Source organism: Hemitrygon akajei, chromosome 7, assembly GCF_048418815.1.
Source record: "Hemitrygon akajei chromosome 7, sHemAka1.3, whole genome shotgun sequence".
NCBI lineage: Eukaryota > Metazoa > Chordata > Chondrichthyes > Myliobatiformes > Dasyatidae > Hemitrygon > Hemitrygon akajei.
Window position 1 is genome coordinate 50,385,711 of NC_133130.1, and position 23,150 is coordinate 50,408,860.

The following is a 23,150-nucleotide window of genomic DNA, read 5'->3' on the forward strand; positions in this document are numbered from 1 at the left end:
CTTCAAAGATGCCAGGCTTGGTTGTCTCTTATTGTGGTGATACTTCGCAGCATTTTGACTTAACTAGTGTCAGTAGTCAAGGAACCATTTGATATCCAGGATACGTGCTTCTAAACAATGCTGGCCATGGACTGTTCATCCCCAGTCTTCCTGAAGCACCACTGAGTGAGTATGTCAGAGTTAAATGCTGGAGATGGCACTTACTGATCATCGAAGCATACACTGTAAAAGTGCCTAACTACCTTGCAGTCACTTGTGAATCTACCCTGTCATGTCACCCATGACAACAGAATTATTGCAAAAAAAAGATGGTAGGACTTATTTTTATGCAGTTGACTGAAGATGGTAAATCATGAATAAAAGCACCTATTTATTTATGTGTGGGAATTACATGAAGAGTGATGCCATTGGGCATGCATTTGATGCCAGATAAACACCAGAAGCCTTGACATGCATAGCTTACAGAAATGCCCAGTTCAATTTCTCAATGGCTGCCATTGCATTTGGAAATGATTGCTGAAGCAATCTAACTTCAGTTAAATTTACTCATAAAAATGTGAGCCAAATGATTCAGTTTCTTGGCACGGGTTTGAAATTTGCCCCTTTGCTTCAGATGGTATGGTGTCAATTTATGCCTACTGACAAAAATATTATGGAGAAGTAACATCAATTTAAATATGAAATAATGATTAAATATAGTATATACTGGACTAAAATCATTTTTTCAACAGGCTACCAAGTAATAACATGTATTAACCAGTGTCAAATTTAACTGTTTGCATCAGCATGGTATTTATATCTTTCTGAAGTGCTGTTTATTTTCTAGGTGCACAATGTTAGAAAGTATAGAAAATTGCAGAATATTTAATTAACAACTTAGGGTGCATCAGCTACCATTGGAGTATTATGTGAAAATTATGTGATGAATTTTCATAACAATTTTTGTTATTGGTTGAAATTCCATAGAAATAGCGAGGTGAATAAATGTTTGAAACAGGGCTTAAAATGCAGCATGCATACATTAAATAACAGACTGCACAACAGATTGTGACTTGTGTTTAGCACGTTAGATAGAACAGTCTGCCCAAAGCAGCATAAGTATGGATCAGCAAGATATCTAACCCAAGATGTTCAGTTCTAATATTGTAAAGTTACACTATAAATACCATGCACCTCTGAATTTTCTTGAATAAAATCGTTCTTTGGAAGTTAGGAAGTTGCAACTATTGGTAAATACATTTGGGTTTTAAATTGAGCTACATAGTCTTTTACAGTGTTGTGGAAGTGACATTTCCATTTTAGCACAGCTTGCTCTATTTAGCACGTTGTACATGTAGTGTTGTACCTGTACGTAGCCATACGAAAAGGGATAGGTAATTGTTGAGATCAACTCTTTTGCAGTGTTACTTTTACACCAAATTTCAACCATGAAGATCCAACTAAGATGGCATAGTGTAAGGAATTCACATCTCTTGGACATTTTTCATAGCTTACATGATTACTGGATATAGTTGGGGGCTTCCAAATAGATTGATAATAACACTTTTGACTCACAAATACCGGGAGTATTAAACACAGCAGAGTTTAAGTACTAACCCATTTAGCAGCCTTACTAATGACAAATCCCCACATCAGTCAATTGGAGATCACCATTGACTGGAAGATAATTGACCAGGACAAGCCATATAATTAATGTGCTTTTAGAGCACATCAAAGGCCTGGTATTTAAGGAATTCAGGTTTCATTCTGCAATGCCTTACAACCAGCTAAATGGCACAAATTTGTAATTTAGACAGAACATTTGACTGGCAAGTCCAGCCATCACTCTGAATAAACCTTCCACCATTAGATATATGGTATTTACATAACACATTTAATATGAATGAGGATACTTGCTATATATTTGTAATGAGTCTCATCTTTGACTGCACTTAACAAACACAAGTCTTCTGCCACTTTAAATAAAGGGACATGGGGATCCTACCATCTCCCTACAACTTCTATCCAGATCACACCCCATCTTGACTTAGTAATAGAATTGTATTTTTCTCTTCCCCCTTGCTCAGAATCTTGCAATTTCCTATTCTATCACACTTAACAAAACCTTTACCACAAATACCATAAATGAGAAGGTTGCGTTCCAACTCTATCGAGAGCAATAACAAAATTTAACCCTTAAAGAGCACATTTTCCTGGTGTGCAGAGTGGAGGCCAAGTGGACGAGGTAGATGTTGTTCCAAGTGGGCTGTCTGGTATTGGGTTCACTGCACGTATCTAATCCAGTGGGAGGATATTCCTTCATATTTCTGATTTGTGTCATACAAGGAATAGAAGGACTATGGCAAATTAGGGGATGAGTTACTGTAGGGAACCAGATGTTCAAATTAACCAATTATTAAAATAGCAAAACAGCTTAACACAGCTGTAAAAAATGTAAGCAAAGCACTAAGTTGAGCTGCTGGATGGGATAAAATTCAGATTTGCATATATTATGGTAATCTTGTATAGAATCTTGGGTAGCATAAACAAGCATGAATCTGCATGAAATATCGAGAATGTGAAATGAGAGTCCCCAAAAGTGAGTCTATAGGTTGTGGAAACATTTCAATAATATAATGAAGCTGAGTTAAGTTATCCCCTTTGGTTCAAGAGCCTGATGGTTAGAGGGGTAATGACTGTTCCTGAACCTGGTGGTGTGAACCCTGAGACCCCTGCATTTTCTTCCTGATGGCAGCTGTGAGAAAAGCGCATATCCTGGATGGCAGGGGGCCCTGATGATGGATGTTGCTTGCCTGCTGTGATGCAGCCTGTTAATATACTCTCCTCCACACATCTCTTGAATTTTCTCAAACTTTTAGATATCATGCTGAATTTTCACAACCTCCTAAGCAAGTAGAAGTGCTACAATGTATTTTTTTTTGTCATTGCATTTACATGTGCCCAGTACAGATCCTCAGAAATAATAACACCTCCCATAGTCCAAAGATGTTCTGGTTGGTAGGCTAATTTGTCATTGTAAAATTGTCCTGTGATCAGACTAGTATTAAATAGGAAGATTTTTGGCCAGTGCGGTTAAAAGGGACAGAAGAGCTTATTCCACATTGTATCTCAATTAAAAAAAAAACAAACACCAAGGAATTTAAAGTTGCTGTCCCTCTTCATCTCTGATCCTCCAATGAGAACTGGATCATGGACCTCTGGTTGCCCCCGCTGAAGTCAATAATCAATTCCTCAGGCTTGCTGACATTGAGTAAGAGGTTGTTGCTGTGGCACTACTCAGCCAGATTTTAAATCTCCCTCCTATATGCTGGTTTCTCAACACCATTAATTTGGCTTATGTGTATGTGTGTAGGTCTCTGTTAGTCTCGATAGAACATGGATTTGCACCTTGGAAAGTTTCCAGGGTGCAAGCCTGGGCAAGGTTTTTTTTATGGAAGTCCAGCAGTTGCCCAAGCTGCAAGTCTCCCCTCTCCACACCACCAACATTGTCCAAGGGATCCTGGCTTATGACAGTGGTGTCTTCAGTAAACTTGAATATGGCATTGGAGCTGTGCTTAGCCACACTGTCATGGTTGTAAAGTGAGTAGAGCAGGGAGCTAATTACCCAACTTTGTGGTGCACCTATGCTGATGGAAATCATGGAGGAGATGTTGCCAATCCAAGCTGACTGGGGTCTGCAAGTGATGAAATCAAGGATCCAATTGTATAATGAAGTATTGAGGCCAAAGTCTTGAAGCTTATTGATTAGTTTTGAGGGGAGAATGTTATTGAATGCAGAGCTGTAATCAATAAAGAGCATCCTGACATATACACCTTTGCTTTCTAGGTGTTCCGGGGTTGAATGAAGAGCCAGTGCGATGGCATTTGCTGTTGACCTGTTGTTCCAGTAGGTTAACTTCTCAGACAGGGGAGTTGATATGTTTCATCATAGACCTCTGAAAACAGTTAATTTACTGTGGATATAAGAACTACTGGATGATAATCATTGAGTTAGATTACCACGTTTTTCTTAGGCAACAGTATAATTGAAACAGTTGGGTACCTCAGACTGCCAAAGCAAGAGTTTAAAGATCTCAGTGAATATTCCAGCCAGTTGATCTGCACAGGCTTTTGATACTTGGCCAGGTACCCTGTTGGTACTGGATGCTTTTTGTGGGTTCACCCTCCTGAAGGCTGCTTGCATGTCGGCCTCTGAGCCACAAGTCACAGGATCATCGGGTGATTTGGGAGTTTGTGATGGTTCCTCCATGTTTTGATGGTTAAAGGAAACATAAAATGCATTGAGATAATGTGGAAGTGAAGCCCTGTTTTCGCCTATTTGCTTGATTTAACTTAGAAGTGCTCAAACCCTGCCACAATGGTCGAGCATGTTTCATTGATTCAGTTTGAGTCGGGAGTTGCCACTTCATCCTTGAGATGCCTTTCCGAAGGTCATACCTGGACCTCTTGCATCTTTCTTGTTCACCAGACTTGAATGCCTCTGATCTAGACCTAAGCAGATTGCAGATCTCGTGGTTCATCCAGGGCTTCTGGATGGGGAAGACTCTGAATGATTTTGTGGGGACATACTCAGGAACAACTGATTTAATAAAGTCTGTGACAACCATGGTGTATTCATTCAGATCCACTGATGAGTCCTTGAACACAACCCAGTCCACTCTGCCTTCTGCTCCTCTGCCTTCTATGATCACCTCTTAGTTGTCCTAATCTCTGGAACTTTGTTTTTTAATTTCTCCCTGAATGCAGGTAGGAGAACGACAGAAAAGTGGTTTGATTTACCAAAGTGCAGTCTGATCATGGAACAGTTGGCATTCCTTATCTTCATAGTCTATTGTGTGGAAATCGGGGAGGAGATGTTGTAGTCAATCCAATGGGAATTGAGCAGAGCTTTCTTCAAACAGGCCTGGTTAGAGTTCCTGACTTTGATTTGAAATACATCAGGATGAACTCTTTCTTGTTTGGCGATGGCATCATGCAGTATCTCAAGTGCTAGTGATACATAAATTGCACTCAGGATTATGAAGAAGTGCTCCTTACATGAAGAGAATGAATGACATTCGACCATTAGGTGTTCAAGTTTGGAGGAACACGAGTTTGACAAAACTGCCACATTGGAGCACCACCAAGTTTATCATGAAACACACACCTTCACTAGAATGAATATCATTAAAAGAAACTGAAGATCTAGGTGCATGTATAACTGCTGAAATTTTAGACAAAACAATAAAAAACTAACAAGTTTTATTTGAATTTGACATGTATGGTGCAAGTATATACATGTTATTATGAATTTTATATAAAATACTGTTTAGTTAAAGGTTTAAAGTATTCCATTGTTTAATGGAAATTGAAGGATTAGAAAACAGTAACTCATTGGGATAATAAGAATCATGATAAGCTATTGTGTTGACAAAAGGTCACTTTCTTCCAGCATTATTTGTCTTCTCTATTTTTATAACTCTATGACAGCTTCTTTTCCTCTCTCCTCTAATTATTGTTTAAAGTAACTTGGGGGGGGGGGGGAATGATAAAAATCAGCAGTGGTGTTTTGTATCCAGTCATCCTTTATCTGTATATAGCCTCTAATACTATTGCCTTTGCATTGAAGATTGGTCTCATCATCTTAGAAACTGTCAGTTGTATTTCTGAAACTTAGAAACTGAAAAGGAAGGGGTCAGAAGCCTTCTGAGATATATTGACATCCCAACCAACCCTTGCAATCACCAATTCTAGAAACAGCCCGCAGAAACTTGAGTTAATCTTGAAGATCACTCCTGTTGTAAAGTGATGGAACATTCTGTCTCTTGTCCTGTGTTGCATGAGTTGCTTCGTTATTTTTACAGAGAGTTCCCTTCAAAATAAGTGACACCCTCAAATGAGGGAATTGAAGGCTATAGCTACAACATAAAAAGATATAAAATATTTAAAAAATTACTGGCACTTTTTTAATGAGTAGACAGCAAGGGGAATCAGGGAACACATAAAATGCAGAAAGTCCCAATGCAGCCAGAATTTAGCTTAAGGATACCATGGCAACAAACAAGTAATTCTCTCTTCTGAAGAGGCATACTTTCAATTCCCAGAAATATTTTCAGGCATTCAGCTACTTATTTCTGTAAATGAGATGAACATAAAAATTAATCTTAATCATAAGATATTCTGCAGATGCTGATGGCATGAACATCAATTTCTCCAACTTCTGGTAATCTTCCACACCCCCCACCCCTTTTCCTATTCCTCATTCTGGTATCTCTCTCATCCCTTTTCTTCTCCTCACTTCCCTTTGGTGCTCCCTCTTCCTTCCTTTTATCCTACCGTCCACTGTCCACTCCTATCAGATTGCTTCTTCTTCAGCCCTTTACTTCTTTCACCAATCATCTCCCGACTTTTTACCTCACCCTACTCCCCCAAATACCCACCTCCCCCTCACTGAGTCTTACCTATCACCTGCCTGGTTGTAGTTCTTTCCCTTCCCCCACCTTCTTAATCTGGCTTCTGACCCCTTCCTTTCCAGTCCTGAAAGTTTACACCCAAAATGTCGACTGCTTATTCCCATCTATAGTTGCTGGCTGACTTGCTGCTGAGTTCCTCCAGCATTGAGTATGTGGTACAGAAATTGATCTGTTCAGCTTTGCTTAACTGAGAACTGACAAACACCGTTGACTTACAATGAGAGAACTGACAAACAATATGGATATACTTTTCATTATGAAGTTCTTCACAATTAGAGCCACAGAGTCATTGAAAAGTACAGCACAGAAACGGGACCTTTGGTAAATCTAGTCCATGCTGAACCATTTAAACTTCCATCGACCTACACTGGGACCACAGGCCTCCATACCCCTGCCATCCAAGTACCTATCTTAAATGTTGAAATCAAGCTTGCATGAACCACATGCACTGGCAGCTCATTCCATACTCTCACGGCCCTCTGAGTGAAGAAATTTCCTGTCATATTCACCTTTCATCCTTAATCCAGACCTCCAGATGTAGTCTCACCTTAACCTCAGTGCAAAAAGCTTGCTTGCATTTACCCTATTTGTGTTCTTCATAGTTCCGTCTACATCCTTCAAATTTCCTCTCAATCATTTACGTTCCAAGGAATGAAGTTTTTTTTCCCTTTTACTCTATTGTTAAAGTATTCATAGGGCAATATGGAACATTATATATGTATTTGGACAAATGAAATATGATAGGTTATGTCATTTGATTTGTACAGTTTTAGTTCATTTTACAGCAAATATAAACCATTCATTATGAGAATTTCATAGTATGAAACAGTGTCATGCACTAAAAAGAATATATTATGGCAATAATCTGTGTAGAATTTATTGTGAAAAATGTACTTTCACCAAAAAACAATCAATGAAAATAGACCCCCATACTATACTTGGGTAAGCTTTATAAGATGTATTTTGTTTGATTAAACACAGCTACAAATGTGGAATATTTATCTAATGCTCAGTTTGTAAAAATTTAAGTGCCATGTCACATTTTTGGGGATAATAGTTGATCAAGAAATATTGCCTTATTGCAATAATGATATTTGGCTTTGAAAATATATTTTGAGTTTCTCTTCTTCAATCGAGACAATTTTCTCCCAGTAAATAAACTGTCATGCTACTTGTTATATATTGTTGAATTCCTCATACTCCAAGGATTCCACTGATATAAAACATGTATATGTTAGATTAGTAATGGTATCTTCAATGAGCTGAGTAGAACAAATGTGTTTCCCTCATGGCTGCAATAATGTGATAAAGGGAAATTGGCTGTTCATCAGCTGTTGTGCTCTGTTAAGACAGTAGAGATAGAAAACATCTTTTGGTTATTCCAGAATGCCAAAGAGAAACTTTATTCCAATTGACTTTCATTTTTCATTGTTTCCCATATAACTGATAACAAAAAAAATCCATTTTACATTTAATGTATTATGAATTCTATGCATATTATGTATATTTTGTTCAGGTCAGGCATTATATTTAATCAGAAACTGTAATTACACTTGAATTTGTCTGCATGCTCCTCTTGTTTTAGTAATTTTAGAGCAGTTTCAATTTAAAATGAATAATTGAAAGTATTACTAATATCGGTGAATATACCAGAACACTTTATAGGATGCCAGATGGTCATCACAGTAATCTTCAGTGTCTAACTAGTCCTGCAGGCTGAAGTTTGGGCTAATCCTTCTCTGGCAGTGGAACAAGCAAAGGATAAATAAGTTCTTCATATTTCAGCTAATTTTAATTTTATAAGTTTTGTGTTATGATTCATGATTTAAGTGAAATCACAATGTAATAGAATTTATCCTAAACATGCATTAATATAAGATGAAATATTACAGCATTTTGATTATTTCTTCAGTTATGTTGGCGTGTGACTGTCTAATAATTAAAAATAAAATAAAATAGAAGTATTTAAAAATGAGAAAAGAGATTAGTGTATTCATAGGTTCTGGTATTTTCTATGTTTACTCATTATTTTTGCAAGTAACATTTCATCTTGTGTGACTTCTACGATTGTACTTGCTCTTTAAAGAAAATCTATTCACATTGTATGATCTTGACCATTCTATAATTCTAATATTGTGAACAGCTCCTTTAAATGATTAGCAGATGGTAGAATACAGTGTTAAACCAAAGCACCTCGGAAATCAGTTAACACTGATTTCTCACAAAGTTTTGCAGTCATAAATGTCCTGGGCTCCGTAACAACACCCTGATCGGGCCAAAAACTTGCCCATTGCTAATAATGTTTAATATCAACTGATGTGAACATGATTCAATCATTTTACTATTTTAGTATGTCAATGAGTCAATTTTAACAACAGAATTTAAGTTTCAAATAACAAAATTTTATATAATTTATCAAGACTTTCACATGTTGGTCACAAAATTCAGCAATCAAAGTTCTCTTCCTTCAGATGTCCATGGCCCCAGGTTTTCTTTTACTTTGGGCTAATACACAAGCAGTGGTTTGGAAAATATTTACAGTATATTTACAATTATGTTAACAAGGTAGGAATGCACTTCTTATATTGATTGTGAAAAGCACATCTCTCATTTGAACCCAAATTAGAGCATCCTTCAGATTTTCCTGTTTTGCTTGTCATTCACTGGGCTTTCATCCATAAAGATGCAATTTTGCAGCCCTGCTTGATTTGATTAGAGTGGATATCAAAAAAACGTTAAGCTCTTGTCCTCTTGCCATCCTTTCACTGGTGCATGTGTGTCAGACAACCGTTACTTGAGAAGTTAATCAGTATTATACTTTGAAGAAAAGAAGCAGTTTTGTATGCAACCTGCAGTGCATAAAACACTTCTTAAATCCACCAATAGTGTAAAACTCTACACATCTGTCATGTCTATTCAAAGAAATGAATAGACGCTAAATGGGATGATGTGCCTCAGAATTTATTTGCATTTTCTCATCTATATTTCCGCTCTTGACAGAAAGCAAAAATAAAATCCAGGCTGCCTTTTGTAATTTTTTTGCTGTGAATGGATATTATACACTGGAGGGAAAGTAATAGCTTGCTTTAAAAGAAGTTCCTTGCTGCTGACCATTTGAAAGAATTATATTATTTTGTGTAAAATTCTGAAGTTTTCACTGAGCTATTAAATGAAACCAAATCGTTCTAAGCTATATATATACATATTAGTTAGCTATGTATATCTGCATATGAGGATTGCCTGGAAGGGCAACACTATTGCCCAATCTCAATTGCCCTGAGAAGATATAGACCTATTGGTGAATCTGCTCCTACAATGAGTAGAAGTGTGGAATGTTCTAAAAGTTTATCCCAACATCATTAATGACCGATTTTTAAGTCAACATACTATAAAGTTTTAGTAGCAATAGGCAGAGATGGTGTTCCACGTCCCTACTGGTCTTGTAATTCTGACTCATTGGGGTAGATAATTTGGGAGATACTGAGAAGTTGTTTTATATTGTGTCATGGACGTTCATGATGGAGGGACTGAAACTAGTAGTTAGAGTTCTGATCAGATAGAAACAGGTCCTATAAAATCTCAAGCTGCTTGAACATTGTTGTGGTTCCATCATTATTTCATCACAATCATGATTTGTGCCTGTAAGCAATCAAATATGTTTTGGGAGCCATGTGCCAAAGTTATTTTGACTTTATTCCGGTCTTGTAACAGCAGCATTTACATGACTCCTTAAGTCTGTTTTGCGATGAACATTAAATTTTTCCTTGCCCTTGTAAAAGCTCTCACTCCAACTTCTGGTATATTAATGATAGAATACTTCTGAAAAATAATGCCATTCAGTTTTAGGAAGTTGGTTAAATTATTTTTGGTAACAATGTCTCCAAGAGCTGGTGCCTCAGAAGGTGGCAGCTATCATTAAAGATTCTCACCATTTGTGACATGCCCTCTTAATGTCACTATCATCAAGGAGAAGCTACTCTACCCCGATGACCCATACTCAACATTTTAGAATAGCTTCTTCCTCTCTGTCATCAGGTTCCTGAACAGTAAATAAACCCATGACCATAAGACCATCAGGCTATTTCACCCACTGAGTCTGCACTGCCATTCTATCATGGCTGATGTATTATCCCTCTTAACCCATTTTCCTGCCTTCTCCCCGTAAACTTTGACATCCTAAATAATCAAAGACCTATCAACCTCTGCTTTAAATGAATGACTGCCACCTCATTATTTATAAAATATTTATTTTGTTTTGTAACTGAGAACAATTTTTATATATTGTACTATCCTGCTGCCACAAGACAAAATTTCATGACATATGCCAGTTATAATAAACCTGATTCTGATTCTGTTTGTAAATGTAAGGAAATTCAAAATAAGCAAAATATTGATGCAGTAACATGTAAAAATGGCAAATTCTGAAATGTATTGTACTCGGGCTACATCCAGAAGCATACACAAAATATCCAGTTAGTGATTATTTTCTTGGAGTGAGGGTCCTTCAGTGTGCTTTGTCAGGGTGGAGTGTGAAGCCAGATTCCCATTTGCAGACATTGCATAATGCTTGTGCTTCACTTCATTGGTCATGTCAGTATCTCACCTGCAGGAAACGCTTATTTTAAATATAAGAAACGTCAAGCATGATCTTTAATAACCTATCTTTTACTTCATGGAAATGAGTTGTATAAATTACTGCACTCAATTTTTTCTTCACTTTTCTTCACTTTTAAGAGAATAGCTTTAATTTTTTTTTTCAGTTTCCTTTCAATCAAGATTCACGATTGGTTCCTGTCATTTCCTGTACATGAGAGGAAAGAAAATAAACTAATTGATACTCCAGATCTGGTGCAGTACAAAATCAACAAAGGACAAAAGAGAAAGAACAGAATAACAATCCTAAAAAAAACCACACAATAAATATAAATACATAAGATAGCTTATATACAAAGATTGACTGTATATCCATAAAGTGGTACTAGGCTGTACATAAGATGACTGACAGGAAATAATAAAGTTGTGGTGAAGTTAGTGGGTCGAGGTGTTGATCAGTCTTACTGCTTGAGGAAAGTAACTGTGTTTGAGTCCGGTGGTCCTGGTGTGGATGCCACCATAGCCTTCTCCCTGATGGGAGTGATACAAACAGTCCATGAGCAGGGTGTGTGGGATCCTTCATGAAATCACTGGCCCTTTTCCAGCACCTTTTTGTATATATGTCCTTGATGGTGGGTATGCTGGTGCCAGTGATGCATTGCTCAGTTCTGACTACCCAGTGAAGAGCCTTCCTGTCCACCGCCGTGGGCAGTTTCCGTACCAAGTTTCCATGGACACTGCAGTTTCCGTACCAAGGAGTGATGCTCTCTCCTGTGCGTTTGTAAAATGACGAGAGTATGTATGTGGAAAGTTCAGTTTGCTTCAGCCTCCTCAGATAGTAGAGGCATTGGTGAGCTTTCTTGACTGTGTAGGATGTGTTCAGGGACCACGAAGGGTTGTGTGTGATGCGCACTCCACAGATTTGGAAACTACCCACCAGTCTACCAAAAATAATGCAGTTGTAAAATGCATCAGGATGTTCAGAATAATGCAGTCTCTTTCAATCGGTGGATTCTGAAACAAATAACATTTTATTGAGAGAAGATTGTCATAGGTTTAAAACAATGACACCAGTAAAAAATCCAAACTCAACCAATCAGCAACAGACAAAATAGTTACTTCAGAAGAATAATTCCTGGTATTCTGTCATCCTATGATATTCACAAGGCTTGCCTTAAGTTATACTCATTAATTCAGATAAATTATATCCTCATTTAAGTTTTGGATTTACATCCATGTCTAATATATTCATTATGTAAAATGTGTTAATGTATGTAAGGCAATAAATACAAATTTAGTTGCCAAGATCGCAGTTACTACCAGCGAGGGCATCTCTGTGATGGTAGTTCATCTCCACAATATGTCATGTATGCTCATTTTAATGAAAATATTGTGAAACATTATTTCTGTTGGATTGACGTAAGATTGCAGGCTTCTCATTGCAATAAGTAGTGAATGAGAATTGGAAGTATGAATAAAGGTTAATTGGATCTTCTTACCAATAATTGGATCAATTGGCATATAATTGATATATGGTTAGATTGTTATACATTCAAAGATTTAAGTCATTACATGAAGATAGCAAAGTGATCATTTGGAAGCTAAGTTTAAGGACACAATGCAAAAAATGGACAGGGGAGTCAAAGTGCTAATGCTGAAGTTGAAAATTGAATGCCTCAGAGTGGGCCCAAAAGCATAGACTGTGCTCAATACACTGGCATGTGTCTCTTAAATGAGAGCTGCACTGTAACTGTGTGATGGTATTGGGTTTGCTGACTGTGAAATTCGAAACGCAAATGAAGACTTTAAGCCCTTTCAGATATAAATAGCCACGAGTACTCTGACTAAAGGGAGATTATCCAGTAACTGCCCAACCTTTAAAGACTAGTTTTCTTTTCTATTTATTCTCCACTGTGAGCTTAGCTGCCAATACCCCCTGTTCGAGCTCCGGCTCCCTACCAATGATAAGATACTTCCAGCGAAAACATAGTTTACAAGTCAGTTCATTTATTTTCAGTGATGCACATTTGAATCCAAGCAACACTCTTAAAAACATCTAAAACTCACAGAGAATTTCTATCTTAAACATTTCCAAAACACAAACCATTTCTAAAACACAAAGAACAAAGGATTCCCAAACATAGGTAATATTCCAATAAACCAAAAAGACATACCAATAAGGTGCAGATGAATGATTTGTCCGTTACAGAAACCAAAGGTGGAGGAATAGATTCCAGTTCACCCTGTGTTTTATTCAATTTTCTTTTTTGGTGTTCCTTACCCCATTCCTAATAAGCCTGAACAGCTCTCTACATTTATACACATTTTCTCTCACTGGGATGACTTCACACTTATGTGATATTTTCTCAGATGTCCTTTTAACACAAACAATCTAAAGCGTTTTTGGAGACATAGACTTCAAATAATGCTTACAGTTTGCAATTAATGTTGTAAGTGCTGTGAAACTAACTTCCTTGAGCACATAAAACTCCTCCAACTATAAATATATCACATATAGATATGTTAATTGATATTATAAATCTTTTCTGCAAGTTTTCCTGAACTAAGCAGCTGAAGAGTAAGTTTGTCTGAACCAACCTAAATAAAACAATCCATTGTCTTATACTACATCCTTAAGCAGTGAGAAAGCATACGCAGAGACTAGTGTCTGCTTTCTCACAGAGTATCTGCAAAATACAAAGCTTGTTTGAAAAGGTGTGCTTTAACTTCAAGCTGATTACTTCTTCCCATTTACATTTTAAGAACTGAAGATTGACTTCTAATTATGACCAGCAGTTAAATAAACTTTTAGTTGGAAGTTTACTTACATCTGTTTTGGTCTTACAAATGGCAGCTGTGTTTAGAAAGCAAGCGTGGAAAATATGTGACCATTTGGATCTTCTGTCACAGGATCGAGAATACCCGTCACAACTGTAGCATTTGGCAAATGTCCTTAGTGAATTGCAAAGGTTTCATAGTTAGTTTTTCACTGAGGATCAGTCACAGGGATGTTCCTGAAATGCTGAGATCTACGACCATAAGACCATAAGAAATAGAAGCAGAATTAGGCCATATGGCCCATCAAGCCTGCTCTGCCATTTCATCATGGCTGATCTATTTCTCTCTCACCCCAATCTCCTGCTATCTGCTTGTATCACTTCATGCCCTGACCAAACAAGAATCTATCAACCGCTGCCTTAAATTTATACAATGACTTGGCCTCCAAGCCACCCGTGGCAATAAATTCCACAGATTCACCACTCTCTGACTAAAGAAATTCCTCATCCCCATTCCAAATGGATGTCCCTCTATTCTGAAGCTGTGTCCTGTGGTCTTAGACTTCCCCACCATAGGAAACATCCTCCCCTCATCCATTGGATAGGTTTCAATGAGCTCCACCCTCACCCTTCTGAACTCCAGGCAAGAGCCATCAAATATTCCTCATATGATAAGCCTGTCAATACTGGAATGATATTTGTGAACCTCCTTTGCTGAGTATCTTCTGTTGTTGAATATTATTTTCCTTTATTCTCTTGCTATATTTTCCTCCAAATTGCCCTGCTTTTTGTGTCCCCATTTCATTCTTGCATACACAATGTTTTCTTAAGGTAGTGTTAATTACCTATGTCTGCTAGTAAAGTGTCTGCGTATGTCTGAATATCCAAGACAAAGTTTTTAGCCCTTGCAAAGCCAGTCCTTGTAGGCTTTAGCAATTTCAAAGAATGCCAGTGAGTATTATTAGTTGTGTCTCTACAGCAATAGCAATCAAAAAGCAACTTACTTGAAGTTAGTTGATTGTACTTTTACTTAACATTGATGGGACTTTGTCTGTTTATTCATTCTATCTGATTAAGAGCTGGCACTAACTGGAATGAAGAGCTCCATACTGATGCAATGATATCAAATTGGAATTGTGCTTTGATACTAATTGACATTGTGTAGCCATCACTGACCTCTTTAATATGACGTCTAATATTAGCTTTCCCTAGAAATGTCCATTGGGCTACAGATGCCATTTAAGAACTGAGGCAACAACTGTGCTTTATTGGATCCTGATTGTGGTGAACTACATATACCTGTCAGGACTGCTCCTGTGGCTCCTCCCACAGACCCCTGCTGACTGCTTCTGTGGCTCCTCCCACAGACCCCTGTATAAAGGCGATTGAGGCCTGATGCCCGGCCTCATTCCCCAGGATGTAGTGTTGTTCATTCTTCCAGTCAATAAAAGCCGATATCTCGCTTCTTACGTCTCAGAGTGAGTTATTGATGGTGCATCACTGATTTTGCCCTTGATCCTGACCCTGATCCTGATCCTGATAAGTTATCAATGGTCAATATGGCGCTGAGCTGTGGTCTCTGTCGATGTTGCGGCTCAGACTTACTTGTTTATATTTGTTCTGTAGGTTTGTAGGGATGATTTTAGAGACAGAAGGAGGAACTAGGGGTCAAGTTAAGCTTTAGGGTGGGCTGTGGTGGAGCTAGAGGTCAGACCAGAGTCTAGGCCTGGAGTAGGAGGACTGTGTATGTGGGGCTACAGATGCCATTTAAAGACTGTGCTTTATGTGTGGGCAGGTGGGTGGGTGGTAGGTAGGAACAAGGCTTGTTTAGCTGTTGTTTTGTTGCTTGTTGTGTTCTGTTTTGTTGTGTCTGTGTTGTTCTGCTGAACATTCTGGGCATGCTCCGTTGGCACTGGAATGTGTGGCAACACTTGTGGTCTGCTCCAGGCATATCCTTAGGTTGTGTTGTTTGTTAGTGTAAACAGTGCAACTCACTGCATGTTTTGATGTTTGTGTGATAAATAAATGAATCTGAATCTGGTAGAAACATTGCAGAGATGGAGGGCAGAAAGGACGGAAGGGTTTAGGAAAGGAAAGAAAAGAAATTGCAAAATGAAGAGTGAGAAGTAATGAATGTTTGGGAGTGCAAAAGAGACAGCCAATGGTCACATGATGGAATCACATGGTACACATTTAGTGGTCTGAACATGTTACTGAAATCAAAACTGTTTAAGTTTGATGTGGATTCAGTCTCAGTGCTTTGATTGTTATGATTCATAACAGGATTCAACACTGCTAATTTAAGGCACTCCAGGATGTTCTCAAAGTTTAAAAATCATTATGAAGGAGTCTCTAAGCAAGCCATTGACAAATGTGAAGAAAATTATGGATTGAATATAAAATGCAATGGGCAGTACAATTAGATAAACTAGGCATTGCTCAACGGTTGCTGGAAGCCACGATACCTTTGTAATTGTAGGAGAAAAACTTTTGATTAGCAGGGCAATATAGCCTTTGGAATGGCTGGAAACTTTATATTTTTCATTACGGCTTATTACAGAGATGCCTAATATTTCCTAACAGAGTTTCTGGTCACAGATTTACTGGCTTTAGCCATAGACTTTGAGAGATGCTTTTGGTCAAGAACCTTCTTGACTGGGTGATCTTTATGGCAAAAGGTCTTGAAGTAATAGACCAAAATGTTTCTAAAGATGTTGAGGTTGAGGAATTGAAAAACTTGTTGTTCTGGGTGGATGGAAAGGGAATCAGAGAATTACTGGGAAACAATTGTCTAACACTATTCCCTCCTTCAATGTGATCTTCTTTATCACTTATTTTCCAGAATAATTTTAATCACATTGAGTCAGCAGCATTATGATCATAATGGGTTTTTTTCCAGTCCCTGTTTGCTGTTTTATGTCCTGCATATTTCACTGATTGGTTTCAATAAAGGTATTGTTTAGGATGTTAAAATGTAGTTTTCTTCTTCACTATTTCCATTTCTCACATAAGTAATGAATTTTTAGTTTAGTAGTTTATTGACTGCATAAACTATAAATGGGGGATCCTTTGGAATTCTGGGACTACTGTTGCTTTAAATATATATAATGCCTACTATTTTCTCCCCAGTGATATACAACCCACCTTGTATTTCTTTATCAGGTATCCTACAGACGAATTTGCCAAGCTGAAGGAGGCTAACTTCACTAGACTGCAGAACTTTTGCATAGAAGTGTGAGAGATCTCAAGATGGGAGTGTGGTGCATAGATCATGTGGAGTTTGGGCTGGTAGTGGTCCGGTGATCTTAATTACTGAGGTGCTGGTGATAGTGGGAGAGAAGGAAGCTTGTAGTCTGCAGGGAGCAGGCAGATTAATAGGGAGCTGAGTGGTTTACATGCTGAGTTTGTTGGGTCTGGAGGGAATATTCCTTTTCCTAACCTATAGGCAGTGTTGTAAAACCATTTACCACCTTGCTTGTTTTCAAGATCTGTGAAACCCAGCTTTCTGCAGTTAAAATAAGCACACTGTTAAAATCACAAACACACGAAAATCTGTAGATGCTGGAAATCCAAAGCAACACATACAAAATGCTAGGGGGATCTTAGCAGGCCAGGCAGTATCTATGGAAAAGAGTAAACAGTCGATGTTTTGGGCCAAGTTCCTTCATTAGGACTTATTCTCAGAGTATGTCATACTGTTAAAATGATAGACCTGCTTTCTTTAAACATAATAGCCACCATGTTCCCTCTGTTAAATTTGGATATGGCCGGTTTTTGAGATGAATTCTCTTTTATCTTTTTAATATAAATTAGCCTCATATATGACTTCAAGCTATTTGGTTTTAGGAGTTAAAATTCATTCCAGCAAACTGCTTTCTGACAATAATCACAAGCAATATAATTAATTAATTCATGGAATGATTGTATGATTTTCTGACCCTCTATTTTTAAAAGGTTGTGTAGTATTGAAAGGATGACTAAGTTTCTATAAATTTGTTACTATATATAATATTTAATTTAGCAGGCATTCAACATGCTTCCTGTGCAAACTGTAAGTGGTTGTGATGTTAGAACAAATCAATGTTTTCACTCAAGTAAAGACATTTCTTCCGGATTTCATTGATATTGCCACTTAATACATAACAAAACCAGATATGGGTACAATTAAGTTAAGGTCAATTAAAAATAATGTTTCTTTCAAATACGAGTAGAAGATTAATCGACCCTCTGTATTGATTTGTTTCAGATACAGAAGACTCAAATCAGTTTCTTCAAAATGGTTCAGGGAAGACAGCACTGCTTTTGATCTGCAGCTTTTCACTGAACAATTTGCAGATGCAACTTGAAATGCTATTCTTTGGATTAGATAGAGCTGAAAGGTGAGATTGCAATAAGTGAAAGCTACCCTTACATTTCCACTGAACCACATAGCCGCTGAATTTTGTAAACAGTACTGTATAATACTCTGTGTAGCAAACTGAATTTTCTTAATGACTGTAGTAGTTGTTATAATAAAGTGTGTTTTTTGCTGTGTTCTGAATTCTGATCAGCTTGCCTCTGGATGCCTGCTGTTACTTAAAGTGTTTTTAAGAGAGATTGTTTTACACCATCAATGCACTTTGGCTTCTAATGGAAATTACAAAAGTGTTCTGGTTGAAATGGGTCATTGAAATATTCAACACATAATTTTAGCCACAGCCAGTGAGCATAAGCATATTGACTTTTTTTAATTCAGAGAACTGATTTTCCATTTATTCTTCAGTTTTTGAGAGAAAATGAACTGTAGATACTGGAAATCTGAAATAAATAACAGAAAATTCTACCAATGTTATGCAGGGCAGGCAGCATCTGTGGAGTGAGAGAGTGGTAACATTTGGGGTAGATTAAGCATTCAAAATTTCTAAGAACATTTGACAATTAATGGGATGAGTTAATCATGCATTTATGATAAAGCTTTTCATAAGCACACACTGTAAGTTATATAAAATATCAATGCTGCCAGCTTCAAAATTATCTGAATATATTGTACATTACACCTGGCAAAAAATATCAAAAGTATGTTGCATGTACTGTTATTATGACTTTCATATCATTCATGTAGTCCCACTCTCTTGGTATGTGCATAGCTTATTTAACACATTAATTTGATTCATTACATGGAATAGCAAACTCGATACCATATAATACAGTTGAATGGACCTATTTTATGGAATTGCTTTCTGAGGATCAACATATATTTTGCTATCCCATTAGTTTACTCTCAATCATAGCAAATCGATGGAAGGGATAATCAATGATGCTATCATGTGGCACTTACTTCATAACACAGAAGCTCAGTTTGTGTTCTGCCAAATTCACTCAGTTCCTGATCTCATTCCAGGGTTGATCCAAATAGGAACAAAAGGGCTGAATTCTAGCGGGGAAGTTGTGGTAGTTAATAGTGGTATTCGTTTGCCACTTAGTTAGCCACTCTCACATGGGAGGAGTTCACACATTGTACAAAGCAGTTTTGTTAGTTGTTAGTTAAGTTTAGTTGATTATTCAGCAAGGCTGGCTTGCTGGTGTACTCTGCATTATCCCTCAATATCAAACATGACAGACGTGAGAGGATCTGTCCTTGACTTCAAGACAGTATTTGATCAAGCATGACATCAAGGTGCCTTGGATAAACTGAACACAGTTGTAGTCAGGAGAAAGTCTTCCTTTGGCTGGAATCAGACTTAGCACAAAGGAAAATGGTTGTGCTGGTTGGAGGTCAATCAACTAAACCACAGGATATCTCTGCATGAATTCCTTGGGGTAGTGCTCTAGGTCCAACCATCTTCAGCTGCTTCATCAATGGCCTTCCTTCAGTCATAAGGTCAGAAGCAAGTATGTTCTGTGATAGTTTCACAATGTTAAGCATTGTTTGCTGCTCAGATAATGAAGCAGACCACATCCAAATGCACCACAAGATGGACAGTATCCAAGCCTGTACTGATCTATGGCAGGTAACATTCATGCCACAAAAGTGCCAGGCAACACCAATGTCCAACAAGAGAAAATCCAGCTATCACTCCCTGATAATCAATGACATTACCATCACTGATTCCCCCAGTCAATATTTCAGGGAGTTACTGTTGACCAGAAACAGAATTGGTATATTCATATACACAATGAGGCTACACGAGAAGGTCAGAGGTTAGGAATCCTGAAGTGAGTAATTTCCCCAAAGCCTGTTGAAGTGTGTTGAATATTTTCCATTTGTTTGAATGAGTACAATTTCAACAACACTCAGGAACTCGACACAATGCAGAACACAGCAGCCCGCTTGATCTGCATCTACTCTCTCACTCCACAATTGACACACAGTCGAACAGTTTATAGCATCTACAGATGTTCTACAGCAACTCACCAAAATTGTTCCAAGCCCACCACCTCCACCAACTAAAGGGACAAGGAGAGGAAAGCAACCTCATCACCTGAAACTTGCACCACAATGCACACAGCATCCCGACTTGGAAAAATATCACCGATCCTCTGCTATCACTGGGTCAAATCCTTAACAGAATTGTGGCTAAACCAACACTTCAAGTATAACAACAGTTCAAAAAGACAGCTCACCATCACCTTCTCAAAGGATTGGCAATTAAGTTGCATTCCTTCAATGAATAGATAAAAATCTCATGGCCAAATAACTTAGCCAACTAGGGAGTTTAGTCAACAATCTAGTCTTGTGCAGTGATGGACATAATGGACATTTTCTATATTTCTAGGAAATGCTAAGTTCACATTTAAGATGTTATTTATCCCATTTCATATTCATAGTATGCAAACCAAAGACAAAGGCTTACAGCCACTCACAGAAGTTTATGCCACACTTTCCACAGGTGAAGACATCAGACGAGTATGGCATTAATGCTCACGTGGTCTCTCTAAAATACTAAACAGTTCAGTTAGAACACCTGCCAATGTATCACACCATCTTCCAGCTTCAGATGTATCCTTCACTTTGATTGACCTTCATTGAGAAGTTGTTGCTAACTGTTGCTAACAGTTGTTGCTGTCCTGAGAGATGTCAAGATGACACCATTCAGTGTATTAAAATACTGAATAAAAATAGCAATAACGAGTCAACAGTGTAACATGTGGAGCTTTACATAAGGAAATATTTTTATTTGTACACTCATCTACCTGAAGATGTTTGATATCACATCATCATGCTGGGTGGCATCATAGCACAGCAGGGCACACAGTATCATAGAACGTAGCACAGTAGCATAGCGGTTAGCATAACGCTATTACAGTACCAGCAATCAGCAATCGAGGTTCAAATCCCACCGTCATCTGTAAGGAGTTTGTACATTCTCCCCACATGTGTTTCCTTCAGGTGCTCCAGTTCCCTCTCACATTCTAAAGACGCATGGGTTAGGGTTAAACAAGAGATTCTGCAGATGCTAGAAATCCAAAGCAACATACTCAAAATGCTGGTGGAACTCAGTAGGTCAGGCAGCATCTATAGCAATGAATAAAGAGTCCATGTTTTGGACTAAGAGCCTTAATCAGGACTGGGAAAGGAAGGGTAACATGCCAGAATAAAAAGGTGAGAGGGAGGGAAGGAGGACTAGCGAGAAGGTGATAGGTGAGGCTAGGTGGGTGAAAAAGGTAAAGGGCTAGAGAAGAAGGGATCTGATAGAAGAGTCTCCATGGGAGAAAGAGAAGAAAAATAGGCGATGGGAGAAGTGATTGGCAAGTGAGAAGAAGGGGGTAGAAGGCCAGAGTGGGGATTAAAAGAAGAGGAAAGGGGAGGGAAATAAATTACTGGATGGAGAGGTCAATGTTCATGCTATCAAGTTGTAGGCTACCTAGATGGAATATGAGCTGTTGATCCTCCACCCTGAAAGTGGTCTCATCATGGCCCAAGAGAAGGCCATGACTGACATATTGGAAGGAGTTAAATTACTTGGCCATTTTACAAGTTCCACTTTTGGTGAATGAAGCGGGTGCTCAACAAAGCAGTCCCCCAATTTAAGTTGGATCTCACCAATGTAGAAGAAACCTCATCGGGAGCACCAGGTACAATAAACAACCACAACAGATTCACAGATTGAGTGTTGCCTCACCTGAAAGAACTATTTGAGGCGCTGAATGGAGTTAAGGGAGGAGGTGAAAGGGCTTTTCTGTCACGTGCAGGGATATATGCCAGAAGGGAGATTAGTGGGGAGGTTCAAATGGTCAAGGTGATCATGGAGGGAATGATCCCTGCAGAAAGCAGAGAGTTGGGGGTAAGGTAAAGATGTATTTGGTGGAAGGGGCCCGTAGAAGATGGTGGCTGTTGCGGAGAATGATATGTCAGATGTGGACGTTCATGGGATGTTAGGTGAGGACAAGAGGAACTCTATCCCTGTTAAGATGGAGTGAGCGTGGCTATTCAGGAAATGGAGAAGATGCGGGTGAATGCAGCATCAATGGTGGAGGAAAGGAAACACCATTTTTTGAAGAGAAAGGATGCCAAGTACACTCATTTCTCAATTACTAGGAACTTCTGGATTATTCTAGTTAAGTAAGTTGTTCTTGCTTGCATTATTATATCCAGATGGTTATTAAAGATCACCTTATCTGTAATAATGGATTGTTTGTAATATAATTTGTAGGACTCAGACTCTAAAAATGGATCAGGCTTGTACTTATAGTAAGGTATGGTATCTTTCATGAGTTTGTATTTTAAAGCAAGATTTTGGTGAATGATGTTTGCAACTTGATTGTGACTGTGCAAGTAATCAGATTGAGTTAAACTGCTGTGGGATCCTATAACATGTTGGATTCTTTCTAGTTTCTCTTGGCATTATCTGCATTTATCATTTTGAATTTGTTGGTCTTTTATTAACCGTCAGACTCTTGCACCATAACTTCACTGAACTTCACTTGCTCCATCATTGAAATGTTCCCACAACCTATGAACTCATTTTCAAGGATTCATCATCACATGTTCTTATTATTTATTGCTTATTTGTTTATTATTATTATTTCTTTCTTTTTGTAATTGTACAGTTTGCTGTATTTTGCACACTGGTTTTATGCCCAAGTTGCTGTTGTCTTTCATTGATTCTATTATGGTTACTATCCTATTATGGATTTATTGAGTATCACTGTAAGAAAATTAATCTCAGGGTGGTGACATATATGTAATTTGATAATGAATTTACTTTGAACTTGAAGTGAATTTGAATGCAGGGTGGATGTTGGAAGCAAAGTTGATGAACTCGACATGGGTGCATATAGCAGCACCAATACAGTCATCAATATAGCACAGGAAGAGTTGGGGTACATCACGAGGGAAGGCTTGGAA

The 23,150-nt window shown here is 38.0% G+C and overlaps 1 long non-coding RNA gene across 1 annotated transcript in view; it reads left to right on the forward strand.

Moving 5' to 3' along the window:
• LOC140729992 (uncharacterized) overlaps positions 1 to 18,280 on the forward strand; it is a 179,199-nt gene extending 160,919 nt beyond the window's left edge. Inside the window, exon 4 of the long non-coding RNA XR_012099463.1 lies at positions 18,069 to 18,280. This is a non-coding gene — a long non-coding RNA (uncharacterized lncRNA). The remainder of the gene's footprint in view (positions 1 to 18,068) is intronic.
• Positions 18,281 to 23,150: the final 4,870 nt, after the last annotated feature.